Source organism: Triticum dicoccoides, chromosome 3B (genome assembly GCF_002162155.2).
Source record: "Triticum dicoccoides isolate Atlit2015 ecotype Zavitan chromosome 3B, WEW_v2.0, whole genome shotgun sequence".
NCBI lineage: Eukaryota > Viridiplantae > Streptophyta > Magnoliopsida > Poales > Poaceae > Triticum > Triticum dicoccoides.
Window position 1 is genome coordinate 585,730,186 of NC_041385.1, and position 19,925 is coordinate 585,750,110.

Below are 19,925 nucleotides of genomic sequence, written 5' to 3' on the forward strand. Positions count from 1 at the left end.
ACAGTAGCAAATTTCCCTCAAGTGGATGACCTAAGGTTTATCAATCCGTGGGAGGCGTAGGATGAAGATGGTCTCTCTCAAACAATCCTGCAACCAAATAACAAAGAGTCTCTTGTGTCCCCAACACACCCAATACAATGGCAAATTGTATAGGTGCACTAGTTCGGCGAAGAGATGGTGATACAAGTGCAATATGGATGGTAGATGTAGGTTTTTGTAATCTGAAAATATAAAAACAGCAAGGTAACTAATGATAAAAGTGAGCACAAACGGTATTGCAGTGCTAGGAAACAAGGCCTAAGGTTCATACTTTCACTAGTGCAAGTTCTCTCAACAATAATAACATAACTGGTTCATATAACTATCCCTCAACATGCAACAAAGAGTCACTCCAAAGTCAATAATAGCGGAGAACAGACGAAGAGATTATTGTAGGGTACAAAACCACCTCAAAGTTATCCTTTCTGATCGATCTATTCAAGAGTCCGTAGTAAAATAACATGAAGCTATTCTTTCCGTTCGATCTATCATAGAGTTCGTACTAGAATAACACCTTAAGACACAAATCAACAAAAACTCTAATGTCACCTAGATACTCCAATGTCACCTCAAGTATCCGTGGGCATGATTATACGATATGCATCACACAATCTCAGATTCATCTATTCAACCAACACAAAGTACTTCAAAGAGTGCCCCAAAGTTCCTACCGAAGAGTCAAGATGAAAACGTGTGCCAACCCCTATGCATAAGTTCATTGAACCCGCAAGTTGATCACAAAAACATACATCAAGTAGATAACATGAATATCCCATTGTCACCACAGATAAGCACGGCAAGAAAAACATCAAGTGTTCTCAAATCCTTAAAGACTCAATCCGATAAGATAACTTCAAAGGGAAAACTCAATCCATTACAAGAGAGTAGAGGGGGAGAAACATCATAAGATCCAACTATAATAACAAAGCTTGCGATACATCAAGATCGTGCCAAATCAAGAACACGAGAGAGAGAGAGAGAGAGAGAGAGAAATAGAGAGAGAGAGAGATCAAACACATAGCTACTGGTACATACCCTCAGCCCCGACGGTGAACTACTCCCTCCTCGTCATGGAGAGCACCGGGATGATGAAGATGGCCATCGGTGAGGGATCCCCCCTCCGGCAGGGTGCCGGAACAGGGTCCCAATTGGTTTTTGGTGGCTATAGAGGCTTGTGGCGGCGGAACTCCCGATCTATTGTGCTCCTTGATGTTTTTAGGGTATATGGACATATATAGGCGAAAGAAGTCGGTCGGGGGAGCCATGAGGGGCCCACGAGGGTGGGGGTGCCCAGGGGGTAGGGCGCGCCTCCCTGCCTCGTGGCTTCCTCGAATCTTCCCTGGCGTCTACTCCAGGTCTCCTGGATTGCTTCCGTTCCAAAAATAACTTTCCCAAAGGTTTCATTCCGTTTGGACTCCGTTTGATATTCCTTTTCTTCAAAACACTGAAATAGGCAAGAAAACAACAATTTGGGATGGGCCTCCGGTTAATAGAATAGTCCCAAAAATAATATAAAAGTGTATAGTAAAGCCTATAAACATCCAGAACAGATTATATAATAGCATGAATGCTTCATAAATTATAGATACGTTGGAAACGTATCAGCCCCCCCCCCCAGGTGTGCCTGGGTGGGTTGTCCCCACCTGGTGGCCCCGCAGACTCATACCCTGATACTATAAAATCACATTTTTGGAGAAAAATTCGGGGAGAAAGAATTATCGTGTTTCACGAGACAAAGCCGTCGCCACCTCCTGTTCTTCATCGGGAGGCTATATCTGGAGTCCGTTTGGGGCTCCGTAGAGGGTGATCTTCGATCTTCATCATCACCAACCCTTGTCCATCACCAATTCCATGATGCTCCCCACCGAGAGTGAGTAATTCCTTCGTAGGCTCGCTGGTCGGTGAGGAGTTGGGTTAGATTCATCATGTAATCGAGTTAGTTTTGTTAGGGCTTGATCCCTAGTATCCATTGTGTTCTGAGATTGATGTTGCTATGACTTTGCCATGCTGAATGCTTGTCACTTTGGGCCCGGGTGCCATGATTTCAGATCTGAACCGTTTATGTTATCACCATTATATCGATGGTCTAGATCTGATCTAGCAAGTTATAGTCACCTACTATGTGTTATGATCCGTAAACCCCAGAGTGACAGAAGTCGGGATACTTTCCGGTGATGACCGTAGTTTGAGGAGTTCATCACTACAACAAAACATGTTAGTAGGTACGCTTTTTTTGAGACGCTTTTATATTCGCCCCTATGCTAGGAAGTCCCTATTATGTAAAGACGCTTTTTAGGACGATGTGCATAGCATCACAATTTCACCTTTATAGGTGCATCACATTTATTAATATTTTCATGTTTAAATACATAGCAACATTTTTTGAGACGTTTTAGAAGACGATGCTATGGCTTAGAGAAGAGTTTAAAAATAATCTATAATCTTTTCTAAGAGTAATAACATATAATCTTGTAATGGTAGGCTGTAAATAAAACAAACTAATAAAATGGACAAAACACTGATCGGAAACGACCTGCCCATCTCTGACAACAAATGAAACAGAAATTTCTTGACGAAACTCGGTTTTTTTGGGTTGAAACACGGAACAGAAATCTCTTCGCGCACACCTCCCGGACCTGGGAGCCCCTATTTGACGCCCTTTGCGTCAAATTGTCGGCGTGATGCATAGAGAGGGAGCCTGACTGGGCCGGCCCATTAGGTCTAGCGCGGGACGAAAAAGATAGAAAAAAAGGAAACATGCATGACCCAGGATTCGAAGGGGAGACCAACTACGTACTATAACGCACTCCAAGCTAAATCCAGGCATGGGCAGCCCGGCCTGACGACCCGGCCCGAGCCCGGCCCCAAAACCCCGGGCCGGGCCGGGCTCGGGCTTTGTTTTGCAGCCCGAAAGATAGTTCGGACCAGGTTCGAGCTTCAATTTTACTGTATTTCAGACCGGGCTTTCGGGCTTCGGGCCGGGCTTGCACGTGCGCGTACTTAAAAATAGCATTTGGGCCGGGCTTTCGGGCTTCGAGCTTTATTTCGGGCCGGGCTCGGGCTTGAAAATAGGAAGTATTTTGGGCTTCAAGCCGGGCTCGGGCTTGAGAAATGAAGGAGGCCTTAATATCCTTTAGTTTCCAATTGGACCCCGTGATACTCTCCAACACATCTATAATTTTTGATTGTTCCATGCTATTATATTATCTGTTTTGGATGTTTTATATGCATTAATATGCTATTTTATATTATTTTTGGGACTAACCTATTAACCTAGAGCCCAGTGTCAGTTTCTGTTTTTTCCTTGTTTTTGAGATTCGCATAAAAGGAATACCAAACGGAGTCCAAATGGAATGAAACCTTCGCAATGATTTTTCTTGGACTAGAAGACACCCAGGAGACTTGGAGATCAAGTCGGAAGAGCCACGAAGCGGCGAGAAGGGGGGAGGGCGCGCCCCCTGCCTTGTGGGCCCCTTGTGACTCCCCTGACCTAATTCTTCATCCTATATATTCCCAAATATCCCCAAACCACCAGAAGCATCCACGAAAACACTTTTCCACCGCCGCAACCTTCTGTACCCGTGAGATCCCATCTAGGGGCCTTTTCTGACATCCTGCCGGAGGGGGATTCGATCACGAAGGGCTTCTACATCAACTCTATTTCCCTTCTGATGAAGCGAGAAGTTTATCTCAGACCTACGGGTCCATAGCTAGTAGCTAGATGGCTTCTTCTCTCTCTTTGCTTCTAAATACCATGTTCTCCTCGATGTTCTTGGAGATCTATCTGATGTCATCTTCTTTTGCGGTGTGTTTGTTGAGATTCGATGATTTTTGGATTTATGACCAGCTTATCTATGAATATTATTTGAATCTTCTCTGAATTCTTATATGCATGATTTGATATCTTTGTAATTCTCTTCGAACTATCGGTTTAGTTTGGCCAACTAGATTGTTTTTTCTTGCAATGGGAGAAGTGCTTAGATTTGGGTTCAATCTTGCAGTGTCCTTTCCCAGTGACAGTAGGAGCATCAAGGCACGTATTGTATTGTTTCCATCGAGGATAACAAGATGGGGTTTACATCATATTGCTTGAGTTTATTCCTCTACATCATGTCATCCTACTTAATGCATTACTCTCTTCTTCATGAACTTAATACTCTAGATGCAGGCAGGAGTTAGTCGATGTGTGGAGTAATAGTACAAGATGCAGGCAGGAGTCGGTCTACTTGACACGGACGTGATGCCTGTACTTCATAATCATTGCCTTAGATATTGCCAACTTTGCGCTTTTCTATCAATTGCTCGACAGTAATTTGTTCACCCACCGTATTATTTGCTATCTTGAGAGAAGCCACTAGTGAACCCTATGGCCCCCGGGTCTATTTTCCATCATATTAGTTTCTGGTCTACTATTTTCCATCATATTAGTTTCCGATCTACTATTTTGCAATCTTTTACTTTCAGATCTATAAACCAAAAACCCCAAAAATATTTTACTTTTTGTTTATCTATATCTATCAGATCTCACTTTTGCAAGTAACCGTGAAGGGATTGACAACCCCTTTATCGCGTTGGGTGCAAGTTGTTTGATTGTTTGTGCAGGTATCGGTGATTTGTGTGTTGTCTCCTACTGGATTGATACCTTGATTCTATAACTGAGGGAAATACTTATCTCTACTTTGCTGCATCACCCTTTCCTCTTCAAGGGAAAAACCAATGCAAGCTCAAGAAGTAGCACCCTGCTGCCACGGGAGGGTAGGACAAAAGATGTCATGCAAGGGAAAGTCCTATTCTGAGCTCGAGCTTAGATGGACTCGATATCATAGCCGTCAACTATTGCTTAGATTCGCATCGCCCCATGTATTTTTAGTCCATATTTGAACATGTATGAGCCGCTTTTTCCCAGGCCGTGGACCACCCAGCTACCGCTTTTAATGCAACACCATCTGCTTCGGAGATGGGGCGCCGCGTTTGGGTTACGGCAGACATTACCCACGAAACCGACGGCAGCACCCACCACCATTTAATTTATTGCCACCCACCCTGTGTGTCCTTCCATCACAAGATTCTTCAAGCTGTCCCTCTTGTCTTATCTTCTTCATTGTCACTAGAAAGAATCTGCTTGGAGAAGATGGCAAAGCTCCTCTTCTTCCTCCCAGGCGGGCCATGTGCTCCTGTTGATCCCTTGCCCAACCTGCGGCGACAAGGTGGTGACCTTCATTTCAAGAGCAGGAGAACGGTTCTACAAGTGCGTCAGAAAAGATGTAAGCCCTTCTTGTCTACAGAATAAAATTAAAATCCCATATCTAGCACATGCAAAAATAAAAAAAACATATCAATTGTTGGATCAAAACAACCAATTGTAAATGAGTTTTCAGTCTAAACCACACCAGCAATGATTGACCACAAACCTTCAACACATGGCTGCAAATTGCCCACATTCACAGTCGAATTCATTGCCACCATCTAGCATAGTAACCTTGTATGATACTCCGTATCATTTCTCTCTTTTTTCTGCTTCACTATGGATTGCAACATAAGTCTGGTGCTTCTCAATCTCCTCAACCTGATAAGCTCGAGACTCATACAATATATGCCCAAATTGCTCAAACATGGCACGTGTCTATATCTTGCTAGCATGCCTCTCCACTACCAGGTTTGCTCTCAGCAGTGGGCTCCCCTCCAGATTTGTAAACAAGCACAGTTAGATCAAATAAATTTTTGTATGACCCAACTCTCAGATTGTCACAGCTACATAGTACACGCATAATAAAATGCTTACAATTCGAGTTTGTTTTTCCTTGTAGTTCTCCTCCGATTCCTGGATGAATTGCAGCCTCATGTATTTCTGCACAAACATGTGCATTGTGCAGCACGTAGTTCTTCAACATATAGTTTGCACTCTCACTCCTCTGTGTGCTGGCCATTTTTGCACAAAAAACTCCCTTAAAACAAGGCTTAGCCATTTTTTCCTAATCTCAAATAGATGTGTCATGTATGGATGATTCTTTTGCTTGTATTTGTCCAGCAGCATCTCCCAACCTTTCTCAAATTCGTCCTCCGTCAACACATGGTTTATAACCTTATAAATTCAGCCCTGAAATCACTTTTCTTGGTGTACAGAGCCCCCCAAAGACTCCTTTGCTTTCTTCAGCACGTGCCATTTGCACCAACGGTGTGTCGTCTTCGGCATAATGTTCTTGATAGCAAGCTCCATGACTCGATTTTGATCTACAAAAACATGCAAAAACATACAAGTCAGCATGATCATGGGTGGAGCGCACAATGCTCGCAACCCTTGAACAGAAATACTCTAGAAAAGTTCCATGTGATTAAGTACCATCCTCAAAAAATAATAAAACATACCTATCATTGTGACCGGTGGAGAACCACCCATCATCCTCAGGAATTCTGAAAAAAAAACCACTCAAAACTCTCTTGCGTCTCGTCATGAACCAGCACTAAAGCCAATATCACACTCTGAAAGTGGTTGTTCACCCCAACAAATAGGCCAAGCTTCAATCTCTGCAAACACATCCACTGTCTTCTTAACATCGTCATCGACATGATCCCTATTTATCTTCCCACAAAGATTTCGCAAAGACCTTTCCGTGAGTGGCACATTTTCCATCGACCCAAAGAAACCTCCAATGATATTGTACACCTTTGTGAAGTTCACATTGTTCTGCCTAAGCCGTTTCACAAGATCCTTGGTGTAAACATCTATTTGTTTGTGTGATGCCAATGGATTGTCTCACCAAAATTAGGTGAAAGCGGGTGGTTATGAGTCTCTCTATGCTCTGTAATATACCAACTGTTGTCTTCTGCATTTAGAAGCCTTATCAGTGCAGGTCATCAGCGGCAAGACCTTGTGTTCTTGACACTGGCTTTGACCTGTATACATTTTTACAACTTTCAATCAACTTCTGTCTCCTAACCATTCTGGCAATTTTAATTTAATCACTACATTCAATCAGTACCACTAAATGCATACCCACCGAGCAACCGTAGACGATTTCCTTCATGCATTTTATCCTCTCCGCATTTAGCCTGCTCTTCTCATATCAAATGCCAAAGCCCATCTCCCATGAATACAGATTGTAGATGTCGTACGCCTCGCCTACCGAATCAAAAGTAGTACCAATTACAGGTGTAACCACACACATTCTCAGCCAGGTTCTTCAAATAATTCCTGACAGCCTTCTCAAATGCACTGACGCGGTTTGGGCAAGGTGTTCTACTCGGTGCAGCAGCCCCCAACCTAAGCCTGAAAAATGCAGTAAACTCTGAACTTAGGTGCCCAGGGCTATCCTCGATTAAGCTACACTGAGTGCATGCAATTCTCTACTTGTTCTGACCCACTCATCACAAAATTCATGTATATCTAATGGAATGCTGACTACATTGTTACATACCACACCAAATAAGAAAAATAATTCTCAAGGATTTATATGTTGACCACGCAATACTAAGGCATGGACTGTGCTACACCTGATTACTGAAAAAACCAGACGCTCACCTTTTGTTCCACTCAGGTTCCCAAGGATTCATCTTCCGAGTCGACAGTTCCGATGTTGGCTGAAAGCTCTCTCCCCTCGGCGCCATCGCCTCTTTGGGCGACAAGATCCACGTTGCCCACCATGTGTTCTGGCTCCACCGCCGTCTGCTCCAGCATCAGGTGCTCCACGACCATGTCAGCTCCCTCCGGCGCTGAACGCACAGCTGGGGGCACCATGCTTTATCCTACCTCATCCAAGGAAGTGGATCTGATCCAGGCCAAACCAAATCCCCATTCACTCACTCAATCCAGTAGTCTATGCACTCGCAACAACACCAGGAATCAAGAAAGGATCTACATACCCGCGTATCGGCTGCATGAGGAACTCCATGTCACCTCGCCGCCGCCGCTCACTGTCCCCGCCTTCAAGTCCTTGAATCCCAAACGGAGCCCTGTCGTATGCATGGGAAGTCACTAGAGCAGGCATTTTCTTTTTTCTTTTTTGTGAGTAATTCAACTGCCGACCTGAACCCACCTCGTCCCAAACGGAAAAGCCAAGTTCCCGGGCCACGGATCAGATGGGATCGCAAATTCTGATCCACGGCCCGCCTCGTCAGAGGGGGACGGACGACAGCCTGCCTGTTAACTTAAGGCCCACCACGGTGTACGTATTTCACTACAGTCCTGATTTTCTATCATTCCTTCAGCGCCTCAATAAACAAACGGCACAGATCTGTATGCACCATTCAACACCCAGGATTCCGAGCTCATATGAGCTCGCGCCCAAAAACTCCATGTCCATCATGCAAGTTCTTTCCATAAGCACGTATGACAATTTATGGAATACATGCCTACATTATATTTATGAATTGGAGCTAGTGTCTTATCACCCTAGGTTATGACTGTTATATGATGAATATCACCCAACGAATTCACCGATCCAATGCCAATGAATTTATCTTATATTGTTTCTACTAAGTTACTACTGCTACTGTCGCTATTGCACTTGCTACAAAATTATTATTGTCATTGTTACTGTTACTATTGTTGTTGCTACTACTATTAAAACTATCATACTGCTACGCTACTGATCACTTTGATGTAGATAATCAATCGCCAGGTGTGGTTGAATTGACAACTCAGTTGCTAATACTTGCAAATATTCTTTGGCTCCTCTTGTGTCGAATCTATAAATTTGGGTTGAATACTCTACCCTCAAAAACTGTTGTGATCCCCTATACTTGTGGGTTATCACAAGCATAGTGGAGATTTCAGCTTTCGATATTTTTTTATTAGTGATGTTGTCTTTCATATATTTTGCATAAGGGGCCATCTTTAAAATATTAGTCAAACGAGTGCACAAAAAGACTAGCCTAAGCATTTCAGCAAAGCATTCAAATTCTTCATCATCATTTTGCTTAGTGGACTTAGGTGCAAAGGGCATATGTTTTTGAACCCACAGTTCTCTTTCCTTTCCATGTTTTCAAGCAACAAAATGTCTTTTGTCATATCTTTTATTTTTAGATTGTGGGTTATCAAGATCAACTGCTGGTTCTATCTCAACATCATTATCTGGTTGTTTATCATTGTCTAGTTGAGTATCTTCATGAACATTATCATTATTATTTTCATTATCACTAGGTGGATATTCATTACCAGATTGAGTTTCAACATTAGATATAGAAACATCATTATCAGTATCAGGAGATTTTTCTATTTCAGGTTCACTAGAGGCATGCAAAGTCCTATCATTTTTCTTTTTCTTTTTCCTTTTAGATGGACTAGATGCATCAGTGTTAATTCTTTGAGAGTCTTGTTCAATTGTTTTAGGATGTCCCTCAGGATAAAGTGGTTCCTGAGTCATTTTACCTCCTCTAGTTGCTACTCTAACAGCAAAGTCATGTATGTTGTTGTTCATTTCAGCAAGCAATTCTCTTTGAGATTTAGCAACTTGTTCTAGTTGAGTTTGAACCATAGAGGCATGTTTTCATACACCTATAACATCATTTGAGATTCTAAATAACAAGTCACTCAAACGAGCAATCATATCAGAATTATATTTCAATTATTTCATAACATTGGCATTGAAGTGATCCTGCTTTCTAATGTAGTTGTCAAACTCATAAAGGCATTGACTAGGATGTTTATTATAAGGATTATCATTGCCATTGAATTTCATTAAAGAATTTACCTCTAACACCTTAGGTGGTGGTGGTGTATCAAGCCCATGCATTTCTTCAATAGGTGGTAATTTTTAACATCTTCTGCTTTAATACTTTTTTCCTTCATAGATTTCTTTGCCTCTTGCATATCTTCAGGATTGAGATATAAGATACCTCTCTTCTTTAGAGTGGGTTTAGGCAGTGGTTCAGGAAGAGTCCAATCATCATAATTTTTCAATATATTATTCAATAGCTCCTCAGCTTGCTCAACAATTCTTTCCCTGAAAACACAACTAACACAACTATCTAGGAAGTCCCTAAAAGCATCGGTTAGTCCATTATAAAATATATCAAGTATTTCATTTTTCTTAAGAGGATGATTAGGCAAAGCATTAAGCAATTGGAGAAGCCTCCCCCAAGCTTGTGGGAGACTCTCTTCTTCAATTTGCACAAAGTTAAATATTTCCTGTAAGGCAGTTTGTTTCTTAAAAGCAGGAAAATATTTTCCAGATAAGTAAAAAATCATATCCTGGGGACTATGCACACAACCAGGAGCAAGAGTGTTGTACCAAGTCTTAGCATCACCCTTTAATGAGAACTGAAATAACTTGAGGATATAATAATAGTGAATTTTCTCATCATGAGAAAAAAGGGTAGCTATGTCATTCAACTTAGTAAGGTGTGCCACAACAGTTTCAGTTTCATAACCATGGAAGGGATCAGATTCAACCAAAGTAATTAACTCTGGGTCGACAAAGAATTCATAATCCTTATCATTAACAAAGATATGAGAAGTAGCAAACTTAGGATCACATTTCATTCTAGCATTCAAAGATTTTTCTTTCAGTTTGCATAATAATTTCTTAAGATCATCTCTATCATTGCAAGCAAAAAAATCTCTGGATGTCTCCTCATCCATAACATAACCTTCAGGAACTTTAGGCAATTCATATCTAGGAGAGATAGGTCTAATAGATGTTTTAAGATTTTTAGTTTCAAGTATTTCTTCAATTTCAGTGATCTCATTAGTTTCAGTAATTTCATTCTCTCTAACTCTAGCAATTTGTTCATCAAGAAAATCACCTAGTGGCACACCATCATCAAGCAAGGTACTAGCATCATCATGAGTAGCATTCATAGAAGTAGCATCATTAATAACTTGCGACATATCAGGATTAATAGCATGTGGTGGTGTTGCAAGTTTACTCATAACAGAAGATGAATCAAGTGTAGAGCTAGATGGCAGTTCCTTACCTCCCCTCTTCTTAGAGGGAAAAATCTTACTTTTGGTATCCTTTTGATTCTTCATAATGTTAAATTAATAATAATCCCAAGTGACTCAACAAATATAGTTATGCTCCCCGGCAACGGCGCCCGAAAAAGGTCTTGATAACCCACAAGTATAGGGGATTGCAACAATTTTCGAGGGTAGAGTATTCAACCCAAATTTATAGATTCGGCGCAAGGGGAGCCAAAGAATATTTTCAAGCATTAGCAACTGAGTTATCAATTCATTCACACTTGGAGATTAATTATCTGCAGCAAGATGATCAGTAGCACAATAATATGATAGTTTTGATAATAGTAGCAACAGTAGCAATGACAATAACAGTGATAGCAATAGTTTTGTAGCAGTTGTGACAGTAGCAATAGCAATAGTAACTTAGCAAGAACAATATAAGAGAAATCCATAGGCATTGGATTGGTGAATTCGTTGGATGATATTAATCATATAACAATCATAACCTAGGGCGATACGGCACTAGCTTCAGTTAATAAATATAATGTAGGCATGTATTCCGTAAATAGTCATACGTGCTTATGGAAAGAACTTGCATGACATCTTTTGTCCTACCCTCCCGTGGCAACGGGGTCCTATTGGAAACTAAGGGATATTAAGGCCTCCTTTTAATAGAGAACCGGAACAAAGCATTAACACATAGTGAATACATGAACTCCTCAAACTACGGTCATCACCAGAAAGTATCCCGAATACTGTCACTCTGGGGTTTGCGGTCATAACATGTAATAGGTGACTATAATTTGCAAGATCGGATCTAGAACACAGATATAATGGTGATAACATAAACGGTTCAGATCTGGAATCATGGCACCCGGGCCCAAAATGACAAGCATTAAGCATGGCAAAGTCATGGCAACATCAATCTCAGAACATAATGGATACTAGGGATCAAGCTCTAACAAAACTAACTCGATTACATGATGAATCTCATCCAACTCATCACCGGCCAGCAAGCCTACTAAGGAATTACTCACTCCCAGTGGGGAGCATCATGGAATTGGCGATGGGGAAGGGTTGGTGATGACGAAGATTGAAGACCCCCCCCCCCTCTCCGGAGCCCCAAACGGACTCCAGATCTAGCCTCCCGATGAAGAACAGGAGGTGGCGGTGGCTCCGTCTCATGAAACACGATAATTATTCCTCCTTGATATTTTTCTCCGAAAATAGGTATTTATGGAGTTGGATTCAGGGTTTGCGGGGCCACCAGGGGCATAACCCACCTAGGCGCACCAGGAGGGGGGCGCCCTGGTGGGTTGTGCTCACCCAGGGCCCGCTCCGGTGGTTCTTGGCTCCAATAATTCTCTTTTATTATATAAAAAATCCTCGCAAAGTTTCGTTCCAATCCGAGAACTTCTATTTCTGCACAAAAACAACACCATCGTAGTTCTGGTGAAAACAGCGTTAGTCCGGGTTAGTTTCATTCAAAACATGCAAATTAGGGTCCAAACAAGAGTAAAAGTGTTAGGAAAAGTAGATACGACAAAGACGTGTCAGCGATGGCCATGGTGGGATAAACAAGGTTGCTTCTTCGTGGACCCTTTGTGGGTGGAGCCCTCCGTGGACTCGCGCAGCCGTTATCCTTCGTGGGTTAAAGTCTCCATCAATGTGGACGTACGGTAGCACCACCTATCAGAACCACGCCAAAAATCTCCGCGTCTCCATCGCGTTTGCAAACTCCAATCCCATCCCTTTACTTTCTTGCAACTTGCATGCTTTACTCTTTCCGCTGCATATAATCTTGTCATGCTTGCTTGAAATGTATTGTGAATGCTTAAACTTGTGGTAATTCTCAACCCTAACTTGAAGAAACTAAAAACTACCAACTTTGCTTATTAAGGGTCTAATCACCCCCCCTCTAGACCTCTCTTCTCGATCCTAGCGGTGAACCTTCTCACTTCCTTCGATCGCCAAGATGGCATCGAAGCACAAAAGCCCTTCCTCAAGACCTCAACAGAGGGATTCTCCACGCGCCCCATCCGCCTCTACGACGGTGTCTCCATTTAGCGGTAGGCTCTCTGCTTGATGTGGACCGTGGCGGTGAGGTGATGGCTTTCCGTGCGTGTGGTGGCGTTTTGTCGACGTTATGGTCCATGGCTTGGTGGTGGTAATCCAGATCGGATCAACCATGTAGTGGTCAGTACAAAGTGTACTACTGCTACTTCCTACGGCTCCACGACGGTGGTGCTCATCGAAGGTTTTCAGGAGTGGTCATGTCTCGTGATCTGATAGTTGACTTCAAAGTGAGATACAATTTATGGACTACAGCTTGATGCATAGGGATGGTTGTGCAGTGGCGGCAGCCGCATCGCATATAGCTCCTGGGATCATAGAAAAATGATGGTGAAAACACATGAGTGACTTTGATGGTGTTTCTACTCGAGCACACGGTCTGGAGCTCCAAGGTAAAAGCCTAGGTCAGACCCCCGAGTGGTATACCTGGCAATGGCCATGTTTTCTTTCGTCGTTACTTTGTTGAAGGCACTGCTCGGATATGTCTGACTGACTGGCCTTATGGTTGGATCCGGTGACGGCGCCGCTTCAGTGTCGCTCCTTTTCTGAAGGCAATGTTGTTGAAGAACTCCATCGTCCATGTGATGTTATGAGATGATTGGTGTGGATATTGTCATTATTGCAGTTTGTCGATCACATATATGGTCGCTTTTGGTTTTTGTACCTCGCCTATACATAGTTTAGTCTTATATGACTTTCCCTTTTGTCGATGTGTTTCCATGTGCGTGTGAGTTGATTTGATTGTGTACATCCTAACTATACAAAGGTCTAATGTGTGTTCATCCTATTATGTATCTTCTTCATGCTTCTTTTTTGTGCCAATAAAATTGACCCATTATCAAAAAAGAGAAAAGAAGTTGTGACTTTGGCCGATTGTTTATACACAAATACTCCCTCCGTCCCATAGTATAAGAGCGTTTTTGACATTAGTATAGTGTCAAAACGCTTCTGTATAAGAGCGGTTTTGACATTAGTATAGTGTCAAAACGCTTTTATATTATGGAAGAAAGGGAGTATTATATATTGGAATTTAGTTATGAATTGCTTTTATACATGAAATCTAGTCGTCGTGTTACCGACGTAGCTCCTTCTTGGGCACTTTTTTGGATGCTCTTTAGGTACTTCTAAGAGTAATGCTACGTCTACGTAAAGCACAAACATAAACTAATGTAAAGAGCAACTTGGTGGGCTGGGGTTCGAGAGAGGGGGAGGAAGGGGCCCACCCCCGGTTAAAATCAGGGGGAGAAGATTTAGTTTAGGCAGGTTACGTAAGCTTTCGTAATTGTTTACGTAGATGTAGCATTATTAGTACTTCTAATTTGCAATAATCTATGTCTACGGGCAAAATACTCAAGGCTACATAACTTTCTAACTAATTCTCTTTATCTGGATTTTAAGGAGGTGGGCGTTCTTTTCCATATCGATCCAATGCTAAGGTTCCACGTTACCAGTCTTGTATGCCCTTCGTCCCGAATTACTTGTCGTAGAAATAGACAAAACTAGATGTATTTAGAACTAAAATATGTCTAGATATGTCCATTTCTATGACAAATATATTCTTTGCTTGTTTTTTTCTCGGTCTTTGAATACATGGTCAACATTTTTTATACATGTTCTTCACATTTTTCAAATGCCTGATTACCATTTTGAAATGAAAGATTATTATTTTTTGAATACATGGCCAACATTTTTTCCATACACATTTTTAACATTTTTAAATGCTTGATTAACATTTTACAAATACAAGATATTTATTTTTAATGCATGGTCGTCATTTTTCTATACACATTCGACATTTTTCAAATGCTTGATGAACATATTTTCAAATGCAGTATTAACTAATTTTTATACAGAGTCAAATTTTTCTATATATTTAATTTTTAAAAATGTTTTATTAACATTTTTGAAATACAAATTTAACCTTTTTAATACAATACAAGATTAATTATTTCAAATGCTTAACATTTTTCATATACTAGTAACATTTTTTTTTCAAATGCTTAATTAACATTTTTTAAATATATGATCAACTTTTTTCACGCACATCGTATATTTTGTGTATACATTTGTATAGATGAGCAACATTTTATTTACACACATTGCAATTTTTTTAAATGCTTGTTTACATTTTTTAAATGTTTATATGAAAAGTGTTTTTATTATATTTATTTAGAATATTTAGAAGTATAAACGGTAATAACAAAAAAATGCAAAAAAAGAGGTTGTGGCCTCCCGCGCGCCTGGGGCGGCCTATTGTAGGAGGTGCATTAGGCGAGGGCGCGCTAGGTCACGCCGTCAGTGAGACATAGCGCTGCCCATAAACAATACCACCAGGCAATGGACCTGAGGGAGCTATATCTCGCATCAAGCGAGATGGGGGATCTCTCGCGTCGAGCGCTACAGCATCGGGGCGGTCCTTTAGCACTCGCGTGCGAGGGAAGAAAAAAGATTTACAATTTTTCTTCTCATTTTTTTTCTTCTCATTTTTTTCACTCTTTTTTCATTTGTTTATTTGGTTCTATTTTCCATTTTCTTTTTTCTTAGGTTTATTTTCTTTCCATTTTTGTTTTCATTTTTTGGGGTTTCTTTGTTTCTTTTGGTTTTCATTCTACATTTCTTTGTGTATGTCAACAACACATTTTTAATACATGTTTAACATTTTTTCAATACAAAATTTACAATTTTTATGCATGATAAAAAAAATCTATACGCATTTAAACATTTTTAATGCTTGATTAATATTTGTCAAATACAAGAATAATATTTTTCTAATACATGGTCAACATTTTTCCTATACACATTTTTAAACTTTCTAGAATGCTTACATGGTCAACAATTTTTTCTATGCACATTCAAATCTCTGAATGCTTGATTAACATTTTTAAAATGAAATATTAATATTTTTTTAACACATGGTCACCATTTTTTCTAAACGTATTAACATTTTTAAAATCCTTGATGTAATTTTTTCAAATACTTGTTCAACATATTTTCAAATGATTGATTAATATTTTTATATAGATGATAAAAATTTTCCATCATTTTTTAATGCAGGGTCAATATTTTTCAAATTCTTGGTTAAATTTTTTTAAATACGTTTCAACAATTTTTTATGCTTGATTAACATTTTTATATACATTATCAAAACAAATTATAATTTTTAATACAGGGTTCTTTTCTATAATAATTTAACATTTTTCCAAATGCTTGATTAATATTTTTCAAACACTTCCTCAGCATTTTGTAGGTACATTATCAAATTGTTTCATCCATTTTTTTGTATATATTTTTTGTATACGTGATAACATTTTCTCTATACACATTTAACATTTTTCAAATGGTTGGTCAACATTTTCAAATGATTATATGGAATACTTTTTGTAATATATTTATTTAAAATATTTGGAAGTATAAACAAACCTAAAAGAAGCAAAAACTGAAAACATGAAGAAAAACAAAACAAAAACGAGGTTGTTGTTCTCGCCCTCCTGGGGCAGCCCAACTTGCGCCATTTAGCGAGGGTTCCCTCTGTGTCGACAACTACTAATCAGCGAGTACTCCTTCAGAAGCCCCCGCGAGGGGGAAGTTTTGGTGGGCTGCGAGTGTGCCACTTGGCGCACTCTCAATCATCGCCATGTGTCGCATTGTAGGCGCTGCATCCGGATTTTGTCTTTTTTCTGTGTGCGCTTCCGGATTTTATATGATTTTGCCTTTTGCTTTTTCCCTGGTTTTTCTTAGGTTTTGGAAACAAGCAGAAAAAAAGTTGCACGAAAAAATGTGTGTTTTTTCTTTTGCGAGAGGCACAAATTTACTTCGCGTGGAGTCACGGATTTGATTCCGCATGCCTCCAGAAAAAGAAAAAAACATGTTCTCTTTTTTTCCTTCGCAAGAGGCGCATATTTACTTCTTATGGAGGGATGAATTTGCTTTCGCGAGTCATGCCTTTTGAAAAGAAAATAAAAATGAGAGACACAGATTTACTTCTCATGGAGGCAAGAGTATGCTTCCACGAGAGGCATTGCCTCCTGGAAAGGAAGAAAAAATGATTTTTTTTCCTATCACGAGAGACATAGATTTACTTCTAGTGGGGGCATAAATTTGCTTTCGCGAGAGGATAGTCGTGTCTCTCGAAAAGGAAAAAGAACTTCCGCAAGAGGCACAAATTTACTTCTCATGGAGGCACGGATTTGCTTCCGCGATAGGCATAATCGTGCCTCTCGAATAAAATGTATTTTTTATCTTTCGCAAGAGGCGCATATTTGTTTCTGTGAGAGGTATAGTTGTGCCTCTTTGAAAAGTAAAAAAAACGTGCTTTCGGTTCGGTTTTTTCGTGAATATTTTTCGTCAAAACTTATCAACATGGGATCTACTCTCTCTGTAATGACAAAAACGCTCTTATATTATGGGACAAAGGAAGTAATTTTGAAATCTCAACGCCAGGAATTCAACAATAAAAATGATACAAAATTTGGATGCACGATTAAAGAGATAAGTCATTTTAAACAAACGAATACAGAAAAAGGGAAAACTTGCAGGTTATGACAAGTAATACACATGCAGTGTATTATTTGTGGCAACCTAAAGAGATGAAGTGACCTTTTAAAGAGTTTTTCTTTGTAAATAGTTTTTCTTTATTAGTGATTTTTTTTAGGGTACTCGCGTGAAGCAAGACATAGGGGCGCGCCGTAGCACCGGCCTGTGTATCCGAGTCTTTCCTTGTGGCTTGGCTGGGCTGGGCTGGTACTTGGGAGACGATCAGATGGGCTAACATTTTGACGACCTAATTAAGAAGAAGTGCATAGAGCCGGCAAAACCCTCGTTCGCCCATTCCGTTCCTTTCGCCCCAAACCGCCCCCATCCGCCGCATTCCCATGGCCTCCGCCGCCGCCGCCGCCGCCGCCGCCCGTGCGAACAGCCTCTCCCGCATCTTCAAGCGCAATCCCAAGACCAAGCGCGCGCCGGCGCCGGCGCCGACGCCGACGCCGAAACCGCCCGCCGCCGATGCTGACCCCATCACGGGCCAGAAGCTCCCGAAGCCCCTCGGCGCACAGCCCGCCGTCAAAGCTGAGTCGACGCGGACAGCAAGCCCCCGAAGCCCCTTGACGATATCCTCATCGCCCTCATCCGGCAGCGCAACCCTGATAAGCTGGTCTCCGAGTTCGTCCAAGCGTCAACCTTGTCGTCGCGCTTCCGCGAGCGGCACCGCGTGTACGAGGTAGCGGTGAGCCGCCTCACTTCCTTTGGCCGCCAAGATGGCATCGAGGCCATCATCGAAGCGCAGAAGCCCTTCCTCGAGACCTCAAACGAGGGATTCGCCACGCGCCTCATTCGCCTCTACGGCCGTGCCTCCATGCCATCCCACGCTGCCGCAACCTTCCATGAACTTCCCGCGCAGCATAAATCCACCATGACATTCAACGCCCTTCTTGCAGCGTACGCCGAAGCTGGGGATTTGGACGGGCTCACTACTGCATTCCGGGAGATCCCAGCCACCCACCCCTCGATTGTTCCCAGCGTATACTCTTACAACATACTCATCCGCGCATTGTGCCAGAAGTCTGACCTCTCAGCTGCTCTTGAGGTTGTCCTTCTCATGGAGAAGCACGGTATTTCACCTGACATTATTACTTTCAACACGCTGTTGAATGGGTTTTGCAACAATGGCCCCACGGATGAAGCAGAGACAGTATGGGAGATGATGAAGGAGAGGAATTTGGAGCCAAATGCAAAGTGCTACAATGCCAAGCTGCGGGGTTTGGTTGCAGAAGGGAGGATTGATGATGCAGCAGCTGTGCTTGAGAGGTTGGAGAAGGACGGGCCAAAACCCGATACAGTATCCTACAATGAGTTGATTCGAGGATATTTGAAAGCAGGGAGGTTACAGGAGGCCAAGAAGCTGTATGATGATTTGGTAAAAAAATCACTGTGCCGCAAATAAGGGAACATATGAGACTCTTGTGCCACATCTTCTGCAGGTTGGAGACCTGGATACTGAGGTACTGCTATGAAATGTTTAGTAGTAAAAGGAGCAGTAGAGTGGAGTGTGGTGTGCTGCAGGATGTAGTGAATGCATTGGTAGATGCATCGAGGGTGGAGGAGGCTGCCAAGCTTGTTGATATCGGGCGGAAGAAGTACTACTACTCACGAAAGGGCTTGAGGATGCGAGGTAGTGCGAAAGTCAGTGAATTAAGAGCTGAAACTGATGAGCAAGAAGCAATATCAGAAGAAAAGGAGTGTGAAGTGGAACACGAGACTGAAAAGTAAAATTCATAGGTCAGGCTTTGACTGATGCATGTCAAATTTCACCATGACTTGTTTTACTCAGTTTCTCTGTTGGCATGATAGAACAACAAGTGCAAGTTAAAGTAGTGGTTCAACTAGTTTAATAAGGTATTGGTTAAGCTTGCCCTGTGCTGTAATACTTATTGAAAATCTTTTTATCCATTTTAGAAGAGATCCACAGGAAATCTTTATTCTTATCTGCAATGTCTTGCTTGTGCTGATTTTTCTCGTCGCATCAAATTCCTTGTGTGGATGTAATATTGTGTTTGGAAACATCCTCCAAGAGTTGTTTACTTTATGGATACTTCTATTTTCTAGACATTGATGATTCAACTGTTAGCTCTGTGATGAAGATTAACACACATGCCTCCTGCTTTGTTGATTCTTATTTTTTATTATAGTATTTCTCTTCAAAGCATGGACAATGCAAATGTTATGACATACATGAAGTTAAAAGGCCTTATCAATGATTAGCTTCGATAGTAGTTTGTCAGGTTACTAGTTTGCCAAACTAGGGGTCAATAGTTGTACTATTTTCATTTGCTGTAGTGAGCTTTGTTTTTCACCTTTTTTGAACTGATCTTCATATCTGATCATATAGTGAGCTAGTAGAGTTGTAAACCAAACAAGG

General features: G+C 41.3%; 1 pseudogene; it reads left to right on the top strand.

Moving 5' to 3' along the window:
* Positions 1 to 17,883: 17,883 nt before the first annotated feature.
* LOC119279683 lies at positions 17,884 to 19,533 on the top strand (annotated as a pseudogene).
* The last annotated feature ends 392 nt before the right edge of the window (positions 19,534 to 19,925 follow it).